Source organism: Macaca nemestrina, chromosome 6 (assembly GCF_043159975.1).
Source record: "Macaca nemestrina isolate mMacNem1 chromosome 6, mMacNem.hap1, whole genome shotgun sequence".
NCBI classification, from domain to species: Eukaryota; Metazoa; Chordata; class Mammalia; order Primates; family Cercopithecidae; genus Macaca; species Macaca nemestrina.
Window position 1 is genome coordinate 45,898,018 of NC_092130.1, and position 22,158 is coordinate 45,920,175.

The 22,158-nt window shown below is 49.7% G+C and overlaps 1 non-coding gene across 1 annotated transcript; it reads left to right on the plus strand.

Annotated features, from left to right (window-relative positions):
* Positions 1-20,582: 20,582 nt before the first annotated feature.
* On the plus strand, positions 20,583-20,689 carry LOC112424123 (U6 spliceosomal RNA). Its single transcript, XR_003014796.1, has one exon. It is a non-coding gene; the product is annotated as a U6 spliceosomal RNA (small nuclear RNA).
* Positions 20,690-22,158: the final 1,469 nt, after the last annotated feature.

Genomic DNA, 22,158 nt, shown 5'->3' on the forward strand with positions numbered 1-22,158 from the left:
AACCTCAAATTATCCGCCCACGTTGGCCTCCCAAAGTGCTGGGATTACAGGCGTGAGCCACCGTGCCTGGCCAAAAATTGCAGATATCTGAGCCTTATCCCCAAAGGTTCTCAGTAGGCAGGTCTGGAGCAGCACCTGCAACTTCTTTTTTCAATTAAAAAAAAAAAATCTGCAGCTTTTTATTTTTTTGAGATTACAGGAGCCTGCCACCATGCCTGGCAAATTTTTTAGTAGAGATGGGTTTTCACCATGTTGGCCAGGCTGGTACTGAACTCCTGACCTCAAGTGATCCACCCACCTTGGCCTCCCAAAGTGCTGAGATTACAGGTATGAGCCACTGCACCCAGCCAACACCTGCAGCTCTTAACGAGCGATTGGTCATTCATGATGTACATGGCATTCAACCACACTTTGTGAAACACTTTGTGAAACACTGAAAGCATGTCCACATGCTTCCATGCACTGGCCTGGCACTCAGTCATTGCTCATTAGACAATAGCTATTCTTCCAGGGGTCCTGATTCAGAACAAAAATTCTTTTATTTTAGTTTTGTAGAGACAGGGTCTTGCTATGTTGCCCAGGCTGGTCTTGATCTCTTGGGCTCAAGCAACCCTCCCACCTTGGCCTCCCAGAATGTTGGAATTACAGGTGTGAGTCACTCCACCTGGCTAAAAAAAATACATATATATATATGTATTTTTTTTTTCTTTAAGACACAGTTTCACTCTGTTGCCTAGACTGTAGTGCAGTGGCGCCATCTTGGCTCACTGCAACCTCCACCTCCTGGGTTCAAGTGATTCCCTTGTCTCAGCCTCCGGATTAGCTGGGATTACAAGTGTGCACCACCACACCCAGCTAATTTTCTTTTTCTTTTTGAGTTGGAGCTTCGCCCTTGTTGCCCAGGCTGGAGTGCAATGGCACGATCTTGGCTCACAACAACCTCCGCCTCCTGGGTTCAGCTGATTCTCCTGCCTCAGCCTCCCGAGTAGCTGGGATTACAGGCACCCACCACCACGCCAGGCTAATTTTTTGTATTTTTAGTAGAGACGGGGTTTCACCATGTTGGCTAGGCCGGTCGTAAATGCCTGAACTCAAGGGATCCACCCGCCTCGGCCTCCCAAAGTGCTGGGATTACAGGCGTGAGCCACTGTGCCCTGCCTAACTTTTGTATTTTTTTTTAGAGATACGGTTTCACCATGTTGGTCAGGCTGGTCTTGAACTCCTGACCTCTAGTGATCCACGTGCATTGGCATCCCAAAGTGCTGGGATTACAGGCGCGTGCTACTGCACCCAGACTAAAAATCCTTTCAAATAACTTGCAGTATATGTCCAGATGCAGAAGTCCAGCATACCCTAAAAACCCTAAATTGAGAGAATAGTATAAGATTGGTTCAACATTCATTCCCTGAATATTTATTGCCTGCTATGTTCTGACCTGGGTCGGTTCACCCCTCCTTAGGCAACCTGGTGGTCCCCTGCTCCTGAGAGGTCACCATACTGATGCTGAACTTAGTGCGGACACCCAATCCACATAACGAACTACCACACAGAACTCCTGGGCTCAAGCAGTCCTCCCGCCTCAGCCTCCAGAGACTACAGGCACGTGCCACCACACCCAGCACTTACTATGTTCAAGGTGGTATACAAGGGTTGGAAAGAGACAGAAAGTATCTGACTCAACAATTTGTCTGAGTCATCAAGGTAGGCAGAAACCCCAGATGTAGTTAGCCATCTCCCCAGCAGCCCACCTCTGTGTCAGGTGAGAAGTCCTCATTTGGGTTTTAGACCTGTATTCACACACTCACTGCTTAGGGCAATGCTTGTCCAACTACACTATGCACACAAATCACCTGAGATCTTGTTCAGATGCAAATTCTGATTCATTAAGTCTGGGAGAGCTAAAAGTCTGCATTTTTTAAAGTTTATTTTTTAATTATTTTATTTTATTTCAAGCGATTCTCCTGCCTCAGCCTCCCGAGTAGCTGGGATTACATGCACACGCCGCCATGCCCAGCTAATTTTTTGTATTTGAGTAGAGACGGGGTTTCACTGTGTTGCCTAGCCTGGTCTCGAACTCCTGAGCTCAGGCAATCCACCTGCCTTGGCCTCCCGAAGTGCTAGGATTACGGGCGCAAGCCACTGCGCCTGGCCTTTTTTTTTTTTTTTTTGAGACAGGGTCTCACTCTGCCACCCAGACTGGAGTGCAATGGTGCAATCACAGCTCACTGCAACCTCGACCCACCTCCTAGGTGCAAGAGATCCTCATGCCTCAGCCTCCCGAGTAGCTAGGACAGCAGGCATATGCCACCATGCCTGGCTAATTTTTAGAAGTTTTTGTAGAGACAGAGATCTTGCTGTGTTGCCCAGGCTGGTCTTGAACTCCTGGTCTCAAGTGATCCTCCCATTTGGGGCCTCTCAAAGTGCTGGGTTTATAGGCATGAACCACTGCACCCAGCCAAGAGTCTGTATTTTTATTATTATTGTTATTATTGTTGTTGTTATTTTTTGAGACTGAGACTCTCTGTCATCCAGGCTGGAGTGCAATGGCATGATCTCAGCTCACTGCAACCTTCACCTCCCAGATTCAAGTGACTCCCCATCTCAGCCTCCCGAGTAGCTGGGATTACAGGCACCCGCCACCAAGCCTGGCTATTTTTTTATTTTTATTTTTAGTAGAGACAGGGTTTTGCCATGTTGGCCAGGCTTATCTTGAACTCCTGCCCCCCTTGGACTCCCAAGTGCTGGGATTACAGGCATGAGCCACTGTGCCCTGCCAAGTCTGCATATTTAACAAGCTTCAAGATGATGCTCATGCTGCTGGTCCACAGATCACACTTGAAATAGCCCAGGTTTAGAGATTAGAAAAATTGGGTCACAATACCTGCCCTATAACCTTAGGGTTCCTGGAGATTTCCCGGAAATCCTAAAGGGAAAGAATGGAGTGGGAAGACTTGCTAATTGCACAGATCCAAGTAAGGTTTGCTTACACTTCCTTCTGTTTCTTCTGTTTCTGTCATCCCATCTTTACTCTGCCACGTTTATCCAGTGGGATGAGGTGGCCTCCTCTAAAGGAGGATAAGCATTCATTCAGTAAATATTTCCTCTGTGCCTACTATGTGCCAAACTCTGTGGAAAACATATTATTTGGCATTCAGGAGAGGACAAAACCAGTAGCTTCTGCCTCCTGGGCTCCAGGAAGAAATTGCAGCTTGGGTTTGGAACAGAGGGAAAGTCTACCCAGGTTTGTGTTCATGGCTGAAGACACTGCCCTGGAAAGATCCAGACTTGGCTCTTCCTGGGGTGCACTACAAATGCATGACTGGGAGAGGCACCCCTCTGGAGCCTTAGCCAGCCAGTTTGGAGACGGTACTGCCCAGTCCCAGGAGATGTGTGGATAATGTGCCAGCCAGGCCACCTGTCCCTCTTAGACTCTCAGATCCAGCCTGGTGGCTACAGATGGCAAAAGGAAATGAAGATCCCTGGGGCCTCCAAACGCTTCCCCGGAAACTGGCAGCAGCCAGTAACTCCAGCCAAATCAAGGGCCAGCCCAACCAGAGTCAAAGTGTGAGACTCCCCATCCTGAGCTGAGGAGCCTGGGCCAATCCAAGGACCACCAAGAGCGGAAGGTGTTGGCTCTAAGTCAAGTTGAACAGTATAAACAAAACCCTTTCTTTCACCTTTCCCAGGGTTTCTGATCAATCAAAGCAAATCTCCCCACATCTGATAGTCTTACAAAGACCCTTTCCTTGTATTTAATGATTTATTTTTATTATTTATTTATTTATTTTTTAGACATGGGGTCTTACTCTGTTACCTAAGCTGGAATGCAGTGATGCAATCAATCATAGCTCACTGTGGTCTCAAACTCATCTTGGGCTCTAGTGATCCTCCTGCCTCAGCCTCCTGAGTAGCTGGGATGGCAGGCACGAGCCACCATGTCCAGCTAATTTTTTTATTTTTTATAGAGATGGGGTCTTACTATGTTGTTCAGTCTGGTCTTGACCTCCTGGTCTCAAGTGATACTCCTACCTCAGCCTCCCAAAGTGCTGAGATAACAGGTGTGAGCCACCATGCCTGGTCTCATGTATTTTTACTGATTCACAGTCAGCCTGGAGGTAACTTGGCTTCTATTAGAAATAGCATACATTGGGGCAGGGTATGGTGGCTCATGCCTGTAATTCCAATATGTTGGGAGGCTGAGGCAGAAGGATTGCATGAGCCCAGGAATTCGAGGCTGCAGTGAGCTAGAATTGCTCTACTGCACTACAGCTTGGGTGACAGAGCAATACCCTGTCTCTAATAATAATAATTTTAGAAAGTAGCATACATTTACAAACACACGATCAAGGCTCTATGCTAAGGCAGTGAGGTTCAGATCCAGATCTCCCTTCATTGGACTTAGGCCCATTTAGGAAGACAGGTCCTTAAGCATATGCAGGATGATCAAGGTACAACAAGCCATCTGAGGACCCTGGAGGTTGAAATGGGCAAGAGAGTTTCTTGAGAAAGGCCTGGAGGTGGACCTGCATAGTGATGGTGATTCATATGAGATGGGGTTGGGGGTGGGGGAGAAGTGGAGGTAGGAGGATATGGGAGGAGTCAAACATATTCAGACGGATGATGTCTGCCTGGTTTACAGCATGCAGTGGGGTATGGAACGTGATGCTAAACCCTGAGGGCTCCTTCTGAGGAGGGAACTGCCCTTTGTTCCAGAAACTACATTTGTCAGCTGCTTGAAGTGAAGGTGAGACCCTGCAGTTGCCTCACATTGGAAGGAGGAGATGTGAGCGTGCAGCTCTAAATCCAGGAACCCTTGCCCACTGCCCGCTGTGAGACCCTCTGATGTGGGCACAAGGATGGCAGTTTAAGAAGAGCCATTACAGCATTGTTTGTAACAGTGAAAACGTGGAAACAGCCTGAATGTCCATTCACTAAAGGACTAACTAAATAATGCACAGTGCAAATAGAACAAAGCAGCCAGCTGGGCGTGGTGGCTCACGCCTGTAATCCCAGCACTTAGGGCCGAGGTGGATGGATCACCTGCGCCCAGGAGTTTGAGACCAGCCTGGGCAACGTAATGAAACCCTGGTTCCATAAAAAAATATAAAAATTAGGCCAGGTGCAGTGGCTCATGCCTGTAATCCCAGCACTTTGGGAGGCCGAGGTGGGCGGATCACCTGAGGTCAGGAGTTAAAGATCAGCCTGACCAACATGGTGAAACTCCATCTCTACTAAAAATACAAAATCAGCCGGGCATGGTGGCACATGCCTGTAATCCCAGCTACTCAGGAGGCTGAGGCAGGAGAATTGCTTGAATCCCGGAGGCAGAGGTTGCAGTGAGCCAAGATTGCACCATTACACTCCAGCCTGGGCAAGAAGAGCGAAACCCTGTCTCAAAAAAAAAAAAAAAAAAACACCAGGCACGGTGGCTCACACCTGTAATCCTAGCACTTTGGGGGGCTGAGGCGGGTGGATCACAAGGTCAGGAGATCGAGACCATCCTGGCTAACGCGGTGAAACCCCGTCTCTACTAAAAATACGAAAAACTAGCTGGGCATGGTGGTGGGCGCCTGTGGTCCCAGCTACTCGGGAAGCTGAGGCAGGAGAATGGCATGAACCCAGGAGGCAGAGCTTGCAGTGAGCCAAGATTGCACCACCGCACTCCAGCCTGGGCAACAGAGCGAGACTCCATCTCAAAAAAAAAAAAAAAAATTATCTGGACCTGGTGGTGTGCACCTGCAGTCTTAGCTACTTGGGAGGCTGAAGTGGGAGGATTACTTGAGCCAAAGACTGCAGTGAGCTGTGATTGCACCACTACACTCTGGCCTGTGCAACGGAGTGAGACCCTGTCTCAAAAAAAAAAAAAGAAAAAAAAGAAAAAAGAACAAGATAGCCAAAGAAGTGGCATCGTGCAGTTTTGTATGCCTGGAATAAAAATAACCTTAAGAAAAGTGTTGGCTGGGCACGGTGGCTCACACCTGTAATCCCAGCACTTCGGGAGGCCGAGGCAGGCAGATCATGAGGTCAGGAGATCGAGACCATCCTGGCTAACACAGTGGAACCCCGTCTCTACTAAAAATACGAAAAATTAGCTGGGCGTGGTGGCAGGCACCTGTAGTCCCAGCTACTCGGGAGGCTGAGGCAGGAGAATGGTGTGAACCCGTGAGGCGGAGCTTGCAGTGAGCCGAGATTAGGCCACTGCATTTAAGCCTGGGCGACAGAGCGAGACTCCGTCTCAAAAAAAAAAAAAAAGAAAAAGAAAGAAAAGTGTTAAGTGACAGACAACTTTCAGGGTAATATGTGCAGTATGATCCCACTCACAGTAAAAAAAAAAAAAAAAAAAAAAAAAAAAAAAAAAAAAAAAACAAATCAAGAAAACCCCCATAAAATGAAAGTCTACATTTTTATCTGAACACACACAGAGACACAAACATATGCACTTTTGTAGGGGAAAAAAAGGTCTGGAAATGTATGTACCGAATTCATGACTTTGCTTGTACTGGAGTATGTAGGGAGCAAGACTGGGAAGGGGTGAAGGGCAGGGGCAGGAGCTGTGGAGCTGGAGGGGAGGAGTCGACCTTATGGTTATTGGAGGAACCCAAGAAGCCTTCTGCATTTGGGTAGTGCTGGTTCCTCGCAGGTGCTTGGAATCCTCCCAGGGACAGAAACATCATTGGTGTGGGGAGGACACACTTCTCCTGGCAGGAAGGGGCAAGAAACCTGCCCTCTAGGCTAGCCTCAGGGCTGCCCTCTGTGTGGCCTGGGGCCTGTTTGGCTCTCTCTGGGCCTCAGGGTTAGGATCTCTGTGGGCTGTTCCAGCTGGACCAGTCTCAGATCCTAAATGCATTCCAGAGCCTTCTCATGGACGTTGGGCTGCAGCAGGGGCTCAGAAAAGCCTCACCAGGCCTTTGGTCTGCTGAGACCTGGGTGGGCGGCCTGGGGCTGGAGCTGTGTGGGAAGAAAGTTTCTGAGTGGCATGGCCTCCGGGAGGTGCCCCGTCCTCCAGCAGGTGGAGTGCCCTTTCTTCCCAACGAATTCAGTCTGAGAACACCTGGCCCAGCCTGGCTCCTGAGACAGCAGAGTGGGAACAATTCATTACCTGGTGGATTCTAAACAGTTCATGAGAACTCACTGAGTTGGGGCTCTGGGCTGGCCTCAAGAGAAGCGGAGACTGCCTGAGGCCAGGGCTTGGGCTCTAGGCCTGCAGGGAAGCTGGTGCAAGCTGTGCTGCAGACACGGTAGCTCTGGGCCAAGCCCTGGGCTGGCTTCAGGCTACAGGGATGTGTTACATGAGGTCCCTCCCCTGAGGATTCCACAGGATGGGGGAAGGGCAGACACTGGATTCTAACAGGGTCAAGTATGTGAACAGATCAAGGCTCAGAGTGGGGTGAGAAGCAGCAAGGCCAGCTGGCCCTGAGATGCCTCACCCCAGTGAAGGCTTCATTAATGGTGTCCTGGCCTTGATCTGCCTCCCGCTGCTGGGAATGTCTCTAGGGTACAAAGTGGCTGCCTTGGGAGCCTCCTTCAGGCACTAGTGAGCAAGCTGTTCTTCCGTCAGGGCCTTGGGCACAGTGACTTGTGAGGCTGGGGTGGCCCTGGGTACTGTGACTGCTGGATATTCTAGGACCTGTGGCTCCGACACACAGTGAGCTGCCTCCAAATATGCTGGATCTCCATCCCGCGCACCGGGGAGACACTTGGACACAAATTGGCACTGGATGCCCATGTGAGGGAGATGCTTGGAAACAAGGGAATTCTTGTTGAGTTGATCCCCAGCTAGGCCAGCTCTAGGCAGATTATCGACCTAACACAGCTCCTCTAAGAGAGTGCTACAGAAAGAGGAAACATGCATTACCTGGCATCCAGCTTGGGCAGGAGAGGCAGATTCCTGGGGGGGGAAAGGGGACTGTGTTGGGCTGTGGGGACTGCCCTGGAGAACGTCTACCACTCGACATCTAGCTCCCTTGCCTCCCTGATCCTCAACTGCCCTCGGAGTTCAAGGAAAGGCAAGCAGCTCCTAGGTGTCCAGTCCTCTGGCTGGTCAGACTAGGAGGTCACACCTAAGGAGAAGCAGACACCATCTTTGCCCCAGAAGACCTCACAGCCCAGGTGGGGAGGTGAGGTTCCTAGGCTGGAAACAAGATGAGGTAGGACATGACTCAGTGCTGAAGTGTTTGTTTGGCCCTTTGTGTGAGTGAGGGGCGGAGGAAGCCAGGAAGGAGCTGCTAGTGTGGGGGCAGAAGGAAGAGAGAAGGTGCATTTGTGTGTACCCACATGAGTGTGTGTGTGTGTATGTGTGTGTATGTGTGGTGTGTCGTGTGTCTGCATGTGTCACATCTGAGGTCATATCTCCAGATTCCCCCACCTTCTGTGCTATTTGCCCAGACAACCTAAAAATAATTTCCATTTAACTTTAGGATTTGTTATTTGATGCACTAGATGCTTACCCAGCAGATATACTTTTCCACCCACACTTTATGTAAGATCAACATCAAGTTAAAATGAGTCTACATTATTTATGCACATACAAGGAGGCTAGTAGGCAAAAGGCAGACTACAGCAGCCTGGATTTCACTAGAAAGTTTATATAAAAATGGTCCCTGGCCAGGGCCAGTGGCTCTTGCCTATAATCCTAACACTTTGGGAGGCCAAGGGAGGAGGATTGCTTGAGTCTAGGTGTTTGAGACCAACGTGGGCAACATAGCGAGACCCTGTGTCTTAAAAATACAAAAATTAGCTGGGCATGGTGGCACTCGCTTATAGTCCTAGATACTCTGGAAGCTGAAGTGGGAGGATCGCTTGAGCCTGGGAGACTGAGGCTGAAGTGAGCTGCGATCACACCGCTGCACTCCAGCCTGTGTGACAGAGTAAGACCCTCATCTCAAGAAAAAAAGGTTCCAAAAACTGGACAGTGTGCATGGATTGGTGATCATAGCATTGATGGGGATGATAATAAAATAAAAAAGACCCTCTATGGCTACGGGGGGTGTCAGCCCCTTATTTCACCCACACATGACATAGCAATGGGCACATGGCCAGCACTCAGTGGATATTTACTGAACTTATATCTATCGATCTTCTCAATAGACATTGAGAAAAAATGTCCACATATGTACAACATCTGCAAAGATGGAGCTAGATGATTGATAATTCATCATGGACAGAGGACAACTAAATGATAGATTGAGTTTAACGTTTAGTTTATTAGAAAGATGGCTGAGGGGTGATGCTGTTATCAGAGTAAAAGATCAAAGCCACTGAGGAATGATAGATTGATAAATAACTTATTGAAGCTTGATAAAGGGGTAGGAAGAGAGATAAATTGTGGTCAATAGATCCATAGTCAGGTTCAAATAAATAGGTAGATAGGTAAACAGAAATGTAGCAGTAGAGCAAGAGAGACAGACAAGAGGGTGAGAGAGATACTGTGGTAGGCACAATAATGCCTATCCCTAAAGATGTCTGCACTGCACTCCCCAGAGCCTGTGAATACGTTCCCTGACATGGCAGAAGGCACTTTGCAGATATGATTAAATTAAGGGCCTTGAGAGGGAGGGATTATCCTGGGATTGTCCAGTGGGCCCCTTCTAATCCCATGTCCTATCGCTGACCTCTCTTTCACTGTGTTGCAACCTCCCCTGTGCTCTTTTCAGTTCTTGATCATGCCAAGCTCATTTCTGCCTCAGGGCCTTTGTACTCGCTGTTGTCTGTCTGCTGCTTTTCATCACTCAAATCTCACTCAGTTTGTCTCCTTGCTTCTAGATTTTTGTCCTGAAGCCTTGAGTATACTCTGTTCCTGGGGACTGGGTTGGGGTAACGGGATGTCCAAGTTCCTCGCCTGTGCCGGCTGGCACTGTCCCCAGCCCCAAGTCCTGCCCAAGGTTGTGGGATGGAGCAGTGTGCATGAGTCATCAAGCCACAGACACAGTCCCCTTGTTGGAGGGACCTGAGCAATTACATTGTGGCTAACTCCAAGGGCTAATGGCTCAATTGAAAGGCAAGGTTAGGAATTTCCCCAAGTTCCTCAGACTCATATGGCACCAAGAGGGAATTGGAGAGTGGCAGAGCTGAGAATGGTCTGTGTGGAAGATGCTGTAACCTCTCTGAGCACTGCCATGTCCCTAGCCCGAGATGAGCCAGGCTGTGAAGGAGCAGATGGCACATCCCAGTCTCATAGGGGCCCATTACCCTTCAAGCATTCCTTTATTCATCCCACATCTAAGGAGCACCTATTCTGTACCAGACATCACACTGCCCTAGCACAGGTCAGGCCTGCCCTGAAGGAGCCTGCCGTCTAGCCAGGGAGACAGGCTGGCCAGCAAACCTTACAGGTGTACTGAATAAGCACCCAGAATTGGGGGCACACAGAGTGGGGGCCCGAGCAGCTGACGGGGCTCAAACGCAGTGAGAGACCAGCTGGAGGGATTAGGGAAGGGCATGCTGGGCAGCAGGAGCAGCCTGGCTGGGTCATGATCCTGGGGCTGCTGTAGCAAAGTGCCACAGGCGGGGCGGCTTACAGCAGCAGACACTTATTCCCACAGTTCCGGAGAACAGACATCCCAAATTGAGGTGTTGTTAAAGCAGTGCTCCCTCCAAGGCCTTTAGTGGGGGATCCTGCCTTGCCTCTTCCAGCTTCTGGTAGTCCCTCGCATTCCTTGGCTTTTGGACGCATAACTCTGGTCTCTGCCTTCATTTTCACCTGGCCGTCTTCCCTATAGGGTCTTGCTGTGGGGTCCAGGCTCAAGTGCGCTGGCATGATCATGGCTCACTGCAGCCTCGACCTTCTGGGCTCAAGTTGATCCTCCTGCCTCAGTCTCCCAAGAAGCTGGGACTATAGGCACAGGCCACCATGCCCAGCAAATTTTTAAAAATTTTTTTGTGGAGACGGGATCTCGCTATGTTGCCTGGGCTGGTAATGAACTCCTGGGCTCAAGCAATCCTCATGCCTCAGCCTCCCAAGGTGCTGGGATTATAGGTGTGAGCCACTGCACTTGGCCCTCTTTTTAAAAAAGTAAAAATAAAAATGTTTTATTGCTACATAATAGCTGTACCTATTTGGGGGTACAGGTGATATTTGGACACATGTATACAATGTATAAAACCAAATCAAGATAGTTGGGATATCCATCACCCCAACAACTTTCCCTCTTCTTATAAGGACACCAGACATACCAGAGTAGGGCCCACTCTGATGACCTTATTTTAACACTATTAAATCTGCAAAGACTCTGTTTCCAAATACAGTCACCTTTACAGGTACAGGAGGTTAGGATTTCAACATATGTATATGTGTGTGTGTGTGTGTGTGTGTGTGTGTGTGTATACACACACTTTTTTTTTTTTTTTGAGACGGAGTTTTGCTCTTGTTGCCCAGGCTGGAGTGCAATGGCACAATCTCGGCTCACCACAATCTCCGCCTCCTGGGTTCAAGCGATTCTCCTGCCTCAGCCTCCTGAGGAGGTGGGATTACAGGCATGTGCCACCACTCCCAGCTAATTTTATTTTTAGTAGAGACAGGGTTTCTCCATATTGATCAGGCTGGTTTCGAACTCCCAACCTCAGGTGATCCACCTGCCTTGGCCTCCCAAAGTGCTGGGATTACAGGCATGAGCCACCGTGCCCAGCCCAATGTATATCTTTGTGTGCATGGCATGGAGACACAATTCAACCATAAGCATGGGCAAAGGCTTGGAAGGGCATGGAGCTCAGGGTAGAGCTCTCCACCATTTACCACCTCATCACCCACAGCCTTTCTACACATTTCCCCTGGTGACTCACCAGTCCTTACACCTGCCCGGCATGCTCCCACCTCCAGACTCTTGCTCCCACAGCCCCCCTGTGTCTGTCTCAACTGCTTTCTTTCTCAATTACGAGGCCCACCTCTTCAGGGAGCTCTCTCTGACTTGGAAGTGCCGGTCCCTTCTTCTGTTTTGTTTTTTCTTTTTTGAGACAGGGTCTCTTTCTGTCACTCAGGCTGGAGTGCATTGGCGTGATTATGGGTCATTCCAGCCTCAACCTCCTGGGCGCAAGCGATCCTCCTACCTCAGCCTCCCAAAGTGTTAGGATTACAGGTGCAAGCCACCACACCAGGCCTCTTTCTCTGATTTCTGAGACTTCCACAGTCTGAGGGCTCATTTAGTCTACAACACAGTGCCCAGGTAGGCATCTTTTTACCTGTCCCCTTCAGCCTCCTCCCTGCTTCATGCCAAGCCCAGGATCAGGGAACAAGAGACCTCAAGTCCAGCCGGATGCCGTGGCTCACGACTGTAATCCCAGCACTTTGGGAGGCTGAAGTAGGTGGATTGCTTGAGCTCAGTTCAAGCCCAAAAGACCTTGAGTCCAGCCTCTCAGCCATTTCCAAATTTCCTCTGCACCCTCCCTGCACAAGTTTCTCACCTGTGCTTGGATGTCCCCATGCCCAGGGCATCTGGGCCACACTGTGTCTCCCAGGAGCTCCTTCCCACCACTTGGAGCCCCATGGAGTCCACTTGGCTTCCCAGTGATCATGGCTGCAGTGGAGCATTAGGCCATCTGAGGGACTTGCAAATGGCTCCGTAGCCCAGGGGTCTCCTTTACCCACCTGCCACATGCCAGAAATTCCACCATTAGCAAGTCTGACAGCATCCCCCGTGATAAGGACAGATGCCCCAAGGAGAGACTCTGCTGTTGAGTCGCTGGGCCAGGACTTGCTGCCAAGAGCCTGACAGCCTGTCGCTTGGTGACATCTCACTCAAGTCCTTCAGGAGACTTGCACCCCAAAGGCAGGAGGGGGCTGAAGGAGATGGGGCTCCTCTGCAGAGCTTTGTCCAAAGGCAGCAGGCTGAGAGGTGGGGGAATCTAAGGCAGCCCAATGGCCCCGCCCTGCCCAGGGGAGAGGCTCTCAGGCCCCACAAGCTCAGCCTCTTCCTCTCTCCCCACACCCCCTTTATTCCTGCACCTCCCTGCCTGGAGAACTGCCCCCTCCACACACTCCCAGCCTTTGGGCAGTTAGTGACCTTTGGACTGGGAAAGCACTGGAGCCTCCTGGGCCCCACACCCTAGCTGGCATTTACGGGGAGCAGGGAGAGGCCCAGAACTGTCACTCTTAGGCAGGCCCAGTCCCCAGTGTCCTCAACTAGCCAGTCCTGTTCTCCCCTTTCTTCCATGGGGAGGAGCTGGGGGCAGGGAAGAGGGCTGGGCCAGTCCTGGCCAGAGGCACTGTGCTACCACTTGCCCTCAGCCCCACAGGTGCCCCTGGAGTCTGTGCAGAGGCCTAGGCAGAAGCGCTGGGGTGCTCCTACTTTCCTGCCGGCGGGACTGGAGGATAGGATGAGGAAGTGTGCTCAGTGCCAGACCCCGAGGGTCCCAACAAGACTCATTTGGGAGGGTGAGCTAGCCCTGTCTAATAAGGAACTATTTCAGGTTTGCAGTAATCAAGTCTAGCTCGGGGCTGCCCCACATAGTCGGATAATGGAAGCCACATGTCTGCAAGCATGATTTGGCTCCTGGGCCTAGTTGTCCAGTGCAGACCCAGTGAGAGGCCTCAGCCCTGCACCCAGCTTCCAGGCCCCCACCTCCACCTCAAGACATCAGTGCAGGCCCGGTCCTAGTAGGTTCTCTGGCTAATGAAGCCTCCTGGAGCCCATAGCCCTACCAATTCTGGTTAGAGCCCACATAGCAGACACAACAAGATGCTTTTTTTTTTTTTTTGAAATGGAGTTTCCCTCTGTTGCCCAGGCTGGAGTACAATGGTGTGATCTCAGCTCAGTGCAACCTCCGCCTCCTGGGTTCAAGTGATTCTCCTGCCTCAGCCTCCCAAGTAGCTGGGATTACAGGTGCCTGCCACCACACCTGGCTAATTTTTTTTTTTTTTTTTTTTTTTTTTTTAGTAGTGATGAGGTTTCACCATGTTGGCCAGGTTGGTTTCAAACTCCTGACCTCAAGTGATCTGCCTGCCTCGGCCTCCCAAATTGCTGGGATTGCATTTTTTTTTTTTTTTAGACAGTATGTCTTGCACTGTCACCCAGGCTGGAATGCAATGGCACGATCTCGGTTCACTTCAACCTCTGCCTCCCAGGTTCAAGCGATTCTCCTGCCTCAGCCTCCCAAGTAGCTGGGATTACAGGCACGTGCCACCACGCCCAGCTAGTTTCTTGTATTTTTAGTAGAGAAGGGGTTTCACTATGTTGGCCAAGGTTGTCTCAAACTCCTGACCTCGTGATCCGCCCGCCTCGGCCTCCCAAAGTGCTGCTGGGATTACAGGCGTGAGCCACCACGCCCAGCCTACAAGATGCTTTTTTTTTTTTTTTTTTTTTTTTGAGACGGAGTCTTGCTCTGTCGCCCAGGCTGGAGTGCAGTGGCCGGATCTCAGCTCACTGCAAGCTCCGCCTCCCGGGTTCACGCCATTCTCCGGCCTCAGCCTCCCGAGTAGCTGGGACTACAGGCGCCCACCACCTCGCCCGGCTAGTTTTTTTGTATTTTTTGGTAGAGACGGGGTTTCACCGTGTTAGCCAGGATGGTCTCGATTTCCTGACCTCGTGATCCACCCGTCTCGGCCTCCCAAAGTGCTGGGATTACAGGCTTGAGCCACCGCGCCCGGCTACAAGATGCTTTTTTTTTTTTTTTTTTTTTTTTTGAGACGGAGTCTCCCTCTGTCGCCCAGGCTGGAGTGCAGTGGCGCGATCTCGGCTCACTGCAAGCTCCGCCTCCCGGGTTCACGCCATTCTCCTGCCTCAGCCTCCCGAGTAGCTGGGACTACAGGCGCCCACAACCGCGCCCGGCTAATTTTTTGTATTTTTAGTAGAGACGGGGTTTCACCGTGGTCTCGATCTCCTGACCTTGTGATCCGCCCGCCTCGGCCTCCCAAAGTGCTGGGATTACAGGCGTGAGCCACCGCGCCCGGCCCGATGCTTTTTAAATTAACGGCTTCATGAAGAATTGTGTGGTTCCCCAGAGAGTGTAAGAAATGTTTAGGGTCTAGCTAAGGCTGGCTCTGAACCTGATGCTAACAGGGGAGAAGGGATCTTTAGACCTGACCTGAGCCCAAGTTAGGGGTCCAGTCAGTTGCCTGGCACAGCTGGGTTGGCCTCTTTTCTCAGAGACATCTATTGGCTGTGTTACTGAGGACAGCAAGTTGGGGGTTGCCCCCATCCCAGGAGCACAGCCCATCAGTGGCCCTATTGGTCCTTCATAGGTGCGGTCCTCTACTAAGGGTGGTCAAACTCTGCCAAGCTCCCATTGTCCCCTGCCTATAAGGGGAAGAGGGACATTATGCATGGTGCAGCACGGGGCTTGTGGTCCTCTGTCTGAACCTTGAGCATGGCACCCATGCTGGGTTGGGGAGGTACATAAACAGACACCCAGGGGCATCCTTGGAGCAGGGCTGTCTTTGCTCAGAAAGTAAATGCTCGTTTCTGCTCTGTAGCAAAATCCTGCTATGTATCCAATTTCCTTCTCAAGCCCTCGATAGATTCTCCAAATGGTCTCGAGGGGTTCAGGGTTCAGACTGTGGGTAGTCTGGCGTTTGCTGGCCTTAGGGACTGTGTCCTCATGATCCCTGGTCTGGGAACACGGTCTCCAAGCCTACCAAACCCCAGACTTCTTCGTATTCTCTGGATGTTTCTATGCAGCACCAGGAAGAAAGAACACTTTCTCCCCCAGCCCTACTCTAGACTTCTCTGCTAATCTCATCCCTCCTTTGCTACCTGTGGGCTTCCTGAGCCCTCAACCCTCAAAGCCACAGTCTAACACAGTTAGGGTTAATGCCAGCTGCACCACATGATAGCTGTGTGACCTTGGGCAAGGTACTTATCCTCTCTGGGCTTCATTTGCCTTTCCTATAAAATGGAAATGATGATAATTCTTAAATGAAAGAGTCATTGTGAGGATCAAATGAGATCATTCAAGGGCTGGCACATCATGAGTGCTTAATAGACAACAGGTGGTATGGTTGTAGTTGTTATCTGTGGATAACCGTCTTCATCCTGGACCTCCTTTTCTGCCCCTCTCCTCCATCTCCCTAAATCCAGACTTGTCACCTTCCTAAAGCCCCTGTGGCCAGAACTGGGGTGGCTGGTCAGGTCCTTCTCCCAGGCAGGCAGGAGGCAGGGAAGTGTGTCTGAGCAGCCTGCATCCCTGGTAGTGAAGATAAAATGAGTCTTCGGAACCCGGGGTGCTCCCACTTTGGTCATCATGCATACTCTTAATTTAAGAGGATTTCAAGAATCAGCATTTCTGTGGTAGAAGCCAAAGCCAAAATACAGAGAGGGCGAGAGAGTCATTGAAGGCCACAAAGCAAGTCCAGGCCAGAGCGGGGTGAGAGTCTTGGTCATCCTGACATTCAGCGCTCCTCCCCATCTGATTCAACAGCTCTCATTTCTCTAGAAGCCTCATTCTGAAGCTTTCCTGTTCAGAGAAAGCAGCAAACAAAGCGCAGAGCCAGCCCCCTGGGCCTGGAGCCCTGAGCTCCCCGGGCAGACCCACAGGCTGACGGAGACGTTACCGGAGTTGATGATTCAACTTCCTGCCTTTTGAGAGCTCCCAGACCACAGAGGTTTTCTGGCATGGAGGAGGGGGCATCTCCGTGCGGAGGGCCAGCCCCTATAGGACAAGGCCCTACCACAAACCCCAAGGACAAGGCAGTGCCTGGAGCAGGCCCCGGGGGCCACACCTGAACCCGGGCCAGCTGGTTCCTGAAGCCTGGCCCTCTCTGGGTTAATGATTACTATCTAGGGTGACCAACTGTTCTGTCCTGGTTTGCCTGGGACTGTACTGGTTTTAGCACCAAAAAATCTAAAGCCTAGGAAACCCCTATTCCTGAGCAAACCAAACAGTTCGCCATTCATACCACCCATATGGTAGGACAGGACTTACAGCCTCAGTGACTATGGGGAGTCTGAGCCCCAGGATGGCACAATCTAGAACAGGGAATTGGCCAACTGTGGCCTGGCCCACTACCCATTTTTGTACAGCCCATGAGCTAAGAAGAGTTTTTACTTTTTTTGTGTGTGATGGAGTCTCACTCTATCACCCAGGTTGGAATGCAGTGGCACAATCTTGGCTCACTTTAGCCTCCGCCTCCCGGATTCAAGCAATTCTCCTGTCTCAGCCTCCTGAATAGCTGGGATTACAGGCATGGACCAAGATGCCTGGCTAATTTTTGTATTTTTAGTAGAGATGGGGTTTCACCATGTTGGCCAGGCTGGTCTCGAACTCCTGACCTCAAGTGATCCGCCTGCCTCGGCCTCCCAAAATGCTGGGATTTCAGGCGTGAGCCACTGCACTCAGCCAGATGTGTAAAAATTCTGTGAAATTCAAATTTCAGCGTCCATAAATAAAGGAATACAGCCATGCCTGTTCATTTACATGTCTCTGCTGGCAGCTTTCACATGATAAGGCAGAGCTGAGGAGCTGCAGCAGAGATTCTATGGGCCTATGGACTTCAAAGCCAAAAAGATCTACCATCTGACCCTTTACAGAAACAGTCTGCTGACCCCTACTCTAGAGGCACGCAAAGGGTGGGTGGGTGCGAGTAGACAGTGATGCTTTTGTGAAGAAACTCAGGACTGGGGAAGGAGAGGGAGATAGAGGAGTGGGCGTGACAGCACAGCACTAATCCAAGATTTAGCAGATTAGCTGTGAGACAGGGACTAGGCATCTATGTCTTCTAAGACTCAGTTTGCGCATCTGTACGTGGGGAGAAGGTGGGGCAATAGGAAGATAATCTGCTTCTCTCCGACTTCATGGACTAGTTTTTCTAGCTGCCACTGTCCTCTCCAAGAACTCAGCCACCACCAGGGACTTCTGTGTGGCCTGGGGCAGGTCCTGCCTTCTCTGGGCCTAACCTTGAGGCTTCTCCACCCCACAGAGGAGGTGCTTATCCGGCTTTAAGGCAGACCCAGGACTGGAAACTTCATTCCATCTAGACTTTCAACAAGGGTGCGGAAGCACCTATTGTGTGCAAGGCACTCTTAGGGCTCCCTGGCATTAAATGGTCCAGTGAATCCCTTTTTGCCTTTCATCCAGACATTTGGGTGAGGAGCTCTCCTCCCTGAGACATGGTGCAGGTGGGGCCATTAACTCCTGCCTTCCCCTGCCCCACTCAGGTGAACATCACTGGAAACTTCTGAAGTGCCAAGCCACGCCCCGAGGGTTGTAGAGCTTGGCCAGCAGGGAGCTGACAATCTGGGAGAGCTCAAACAATGTAGAAAGACTCTGGTGAAACTGGGACCAAATGCCCAGCCTAAAGTGGGTCCAATTCAGCTCCTCTACCCACCCCTGCCTACAGCCTATGATAAGATGCTCTCTCCTTTTTATTGTAGAGGGCTAAGGAAGGGGTTTATCTGAGCAGATCAAGGTTCTTGGAAGGCTTGTGGGGAGCCGACCTCAGCTCAATATAGACAGTGGTCTCTCTGGTCTGCTCAGGCAGGGCTAGGGCCAGCCCTTTGTAGGGCTTCTGTGTGCCCAGTGACACTCTCAGCCTCTCCTGGATACACTCATCCTACTAAGTCACCTCCCTCTTTTCCTCTGTCCCCACAGCTCTGGTTGCTGACATCGGGTTTTAGGACTTTAGAAAACCTAGCAACAAAGGATCAGCAAAAGATACCACAGGAAGAGATGCTCAGTTTCCAGGCTCTCCCTGGAATTCGCTCATGCAGTAGCTTCAGCAGGGCTAGCTACTTACTTATTTAATTATTTATTTATTAGACCGAGTCTCACTCTGTCTACCAGGTCGGAGTGCAATGGTGCAATCTTGGCTCACTGCAACCTCCGCTTTCCAGGTTCAAGCAATTCTCCTGCCTCTGCCTCCTGAGTAGCTGGGATTCCAGGCACGCCCACCACGCCCGGTTAATTTTTTCTATTTTTAGTAGAGACGGAGTTACGCCATGTTGGCCAGGCTGGTGTCGAACTCCTCACCTCAGTTGATCCGCTCACCTTGGCCTCTCAAAGTGCTGTGATTACAGATGTAAGCCACCACACCCAGCCGCTATTTATTTTTTTAAGTAAACTTTTGTGTTGAAGTATAATATACAGTCATGTGCTTCATAATGATGTTGCAGTCAACAACAGACCAGATTATAATGGAATTGAAAATTTTATATTGTCTAGTGACATCATAGCTGTGGTAATGTCATAGTGCAACACATTACTCAGATAGTTGTAGTGATGCTGGTCTAAACAAACGTACTACACTGCCAGTCATGTAAAAGTACAGCACATACAATCATGTACAGTACATAATACTTGATAATAAGCGACTACGGCCGGGCACAGTGACTCACGCCTGTAATCCCAGCACTTTGGGAGGCCGAGGCGGGAGGGTCACAAGGTCAGGAGATCAAGATCATCCTGGCTAACACCACACCGTCTCTACTAAAAAATACAAAAAATTAGCCGGGCATGGTGGCAGGCGCCTGTAGTCCCAGCTACTCGGGAGGCTGAGGCAGGAGAATGGTGTGAACCCAGGAGGCGGAGCTTGCAGTGAGCTGAGATTGCGCCACTGCACTCCAGCCTGGGCGACAGAGTGAGACCCTGTCTCAAAAAAAAAAAAAAAAAAAAAAGATAATAAGGGACTACGTTACTGGTTTATGTATTTGTTATACCATACTTTTTATCATTATTTTAGCGTATACTCCTACTTATTAAAAAAGTTTATTGGCTGGGTGCGGAGGCTCATGCCTGTAATCTCAGCACTTCGGAAGGCCGAGGCAGGCAGATCACAAGGTCAGGAGTTCGAGACCAGCTGGACCAACATGGTGAAACCCTGTCTCTACTAAAAATACAAAAATTAGGCGGGCATGGTGGCGCGTGCCTGTAGTCCCAGCTACTCAGGAGGCTGAGGCAGGAGAATCGCTTGAACCCAGGAGGCGGAGGTTGCAGTGAGCTTAGATCGCACCATTTCACTTCAGCCTGGGCGATAGAGCAAGAGCGAAACTCTGTCTCAAAAAAAAAAAAATAAATAAATAAAGTTAACTGTAAAATGGCCTCAAGCAGATTCTGCAGGAGGGATTCCAGAAGAAGCCATTGTTATCATAGGAAATGAGGCTCTATGTGTGTTATTGCCCCTGAAGGCTTTCCAGTGAGACAAGATGTGGAGGTGGAAGACAATGATAGTGACAATCCTGACCCCGTGTAGGCCTAGGCTAACATGTATTTGTTTCAGTTTTTAACAAAAAAAAAAATTTTTGAGTAAAATATAAAAAATTTTAAAAATAGAAAAAAACGTATAGAATAAAGAGAGAAAGAAAGAAAATTGTTGGACATGGTGGCTCATGCCTATAATCAAGTGGATCACTTGAGCCCAGGTGTTTGAGACCAGCCTGGGCAACATGGTGAAACCCCATCTCCACAAAAAATACAAAAATTAGCTGGGTGTGGTGGCAAGTGCCTGTGGTTCCAGGCACTTGGGAGGCTGAGGTGGAGGGATCGCTGGGAAGTTGAGGCTACAGTGACCTATGAAGTAAGCCGAGATTGTGCCACTTTGGGCGACACAGCGAGCCCCTGTCTTAAAAAAAGAAGAAAAAAGGAAAAAAAAAAAGGAAAGTATTTTTGTACAGCTATACAATGTGTGTTTTAAGTGGTTTTACAAACGTCAAAAAATTAAAATGCTCACTTCAGCAGCACATATACTAAAATTGGAGCAATACAGAGAAAATTAGCATGGACCCTGTGCTAGGATGACACACAAATTCATGAAGCATCCCATAGTTTTCTAAATGCCCATCAATGATAGACTGGATAAAGAAAATGTGGTACATATACGCCATGAAATACTATGCAGCCATAAAAAGGAACAGGATCATGTCCTCTGCAGGTGCATGGATGGAATTGGAAGCCATTATCCTCAGCAAACTAACACAGGAACAGAAAACCAAACCCTACATGTTCTCACTTACAAGTGGACGCTGAATGATGAGAACACATGGACATATGGAGTGGGGAACAACACACACTGAGGCCTGTTGGGGGGCGGTGGAGGGAGGGAGAGCATCAGGAATAATAGCTAGTGGATACTGGGCTTAATACCTAAGTGATGGGATGATGTGTGCAGGAAACCACCGTGGCATATGTTTACCTATGTAGCAAACCTGCATGTCCTGCACCTATACCCCTGAACTTACAATTAAGTTGAAGAAGGAAAAAAAAAAAAAAAAGTTGAAACAGAATTTAAAAGATTACAGTAAGCTAAAATTAATTTATTATTGAAGAAAGAAAAATATGTTTTTTGAGACAGGGTCTCGCTCTGCTGCCTAGGCTGACACAGTCATTGCTCACTGCAGCCTCAAACTCCTGGGCTCAGGCTCCCACCTCAGCCTCCCGAGTAGCTGAGCATACTGAGCTATTATTTTTTTATTTTTTGTAGTGACAGGGTCTTGCTATGTTTCCCAGGCAGGTCTTGAACTCCTGGCCTCAAGTGATCCTCCCACCTGGATCTCCCAATGTGCTAGAATTTACAGATGTGAGTCACTGCGCCCAGCCTGAAAGAAAAATTTATTTTATTTTTCTTTTTTATTGAGTATGTGGTTTTTGTTTGTTTTTGATACAGGGTCTCACTTTGTTGCCCAGGCTGGAGTGCAGTGGTGTGATCATAGCTCACTGCATCCTCAACCTTCCAGGCTCAATCCTCCCACCTCCCAGCAGTCCTCCCACCTCAGCCTCCTGAGCAGCTGGGACTACAGGCACGCACCACCAGGCCTGACTAATTTTGGTGTTTTTTTGTAGAGACAGGGTTTTGCTATGTTGCCCACACTGATCTCAAACTCCTGGGGTCAAGCAGTCCTCCTTCCTCAGCCTCCTAAAGTGCTAGGATTACATCATAAGCCACCATACTTAGCCTAAGAAAAAATTTTTAAATAAATTTATTGTAGCCTAAGTGTACAGTTTATAAAATCTATGGTAGTATACAGCAGTGTCGTAGGCCTTCACACTCACTCACTGCTCACTCACTCACCCGGAGCAACCTGCAGTCCTGCAAGCTCCATTCATGGTGAGTGTCCTATATCTTTCACACTTTTTTTGGAGACAGAGTCTCACTCTGTCACCTAGGCTGGAGTGCAATGGCACCATCTTGGCTCACCACAACCTCCGCCTCCCGGGTTCAAGCAATTCTCCTGCCTCAGCCTCCCGAGTTGCTGGGATTACAGGCACCTGCCATCATGCCCAGCTAATTTTTGTATTTTT